The sequence below is a fragment of the Trachymyrmex septentrionalis genome, unplaced genomic scaffold (genome assembly GCF_001594115.1).
Source record: "Trachymyrmex septentrionalis isolate Tsep2-gDNA-1 unplaced genomic scaffold, Tsep1.0 scaffold112, whole genome shotgun sequence".
NCBI lineage: Eukaryota > Metazoa > Arthropoda > Insecta > Hymenoptera > Formicidae > Trachymyrmex > Trachymyrmex septentrionalis.
In genome coordinates, this window is record NW_017304248.1 from 763,780 (window position 1) to 765,172 (window position 1,393).

The 1,393-nt window shown below is 32.4% G+C and overlaps 1 protein-coding gene across 2 annotated transcripts in view; it reads left to right on the forward strand.

Annotated features, from left to right (window-relative positions):
• LOC108752441 (putative protein FAM10A4) overlaps window positions 1-1,393 on the forward strand; it is a 20,390-nt gene that overhangs the window by 15,639 nt on the left and 3,358 nt on the right. The window lies entirely within an intron of this gene.

Sequence of the window (1,393 nt, forward strand, 5' to 3'; positions counted from 1 at the left end):
TATATATATATATATACAAAATTGTATATATATATATTTGGCATAATATCTTTCTCCTGGAGCTAATGCCGCGTAGAAATTTCGGACTATATCATAGTGCATTTAAAAATATCTTTCGACATTTTCCTAGTCCTTATTGGAAAGATTTATCTGGATCAGGTAGTGACGTAAATCGTTGACCGCTTGACGATCTCGTTGGTGCGAGTCATGATGAAGTCGCACCGAACGTCATTTCCGGAAACTTCACAGTTTCCATTGTGACTTATTCTACCCATTTTTTTCATTTACGAAAACATCTATTTTCCATTATCTCTTTTCCACCTATTTGCAGTATTAATTGTCGGTCCAACTGAGAGATTAAAGTTACATCCACGTTATCGTGCATTTAGCATCAAATGTAGTAATGCAATGAAAAGATAAAATGCAAAATTTGATCGTAAAATTTAGGTATGAATGTAGAATTATAACATGTTTCGAAATTTCTGAAATTTCTAAATATAAATTTCCAAATTTTATCTCTGGGATTAAAATCTGGATTTTAGTTCTCATTGTGCTTCCACGTTTTCAACATTTCGAGAGTATTAAGTTACTATGCGAAATTCTATCAGGAATCGCTAAATTTTTTGCTTGATTTTGTGTACAAGAAATTTTTTGATTTTATACGATATGATACTATATGACACCAATATTTTGCTGCCACCAATATTTTTATCAGCTTTTTTATAAATCAATTTCTGATTTTGGAATAGTGATTAAAAGATATTAAATTAATTTTCAGTATCTAAAATATCTAATGATTTCGTTAATTAAGAGTGTCAGTATTATCACTTTTTTTCTGAATAAAACTTATAATTAAATTCTCGAATAATAATGCATGATAAGTGCTGAGATAGCTGATAGATTTTCAATATTTCACGTATATCCTTTAATTTATCAATTATGAACAAAGGGAGGGGAATTTTACTGCTTCATTGGTGAAGATAGCTAACCGAAGCGTAACACACAACCAGAGAGATGAGATTCGCCGAAATACACGGGCACAGAAGCAAAGGAACGTCAGAACCGCAGGCGCCTTTATATTTAGAAGCCCGGGTCGCATCCGTATAAGGCCCGCCGTGCAAAAGTCCTCTCTTTCTTCTCTCTTCCCTTTTACTTCATTTTTCTCTTTTTTTGCTGAAACTCGCGGAAACTCATATATTTAATTAATTAGATTTGTAGTTGAAAGAAATGCTTAATTATCTTTTGAGGAACTTTTTTATACTCCAGTAAAAAATATCTTGCTATGTATGTGTGTATGTGTGTGTATGCGTGTGTGTACCTGTGTGTGTATGTGCGCGCGCGCGTGTGTGTGTGATATTATACATATAATACATATAATATATAAATGCATATG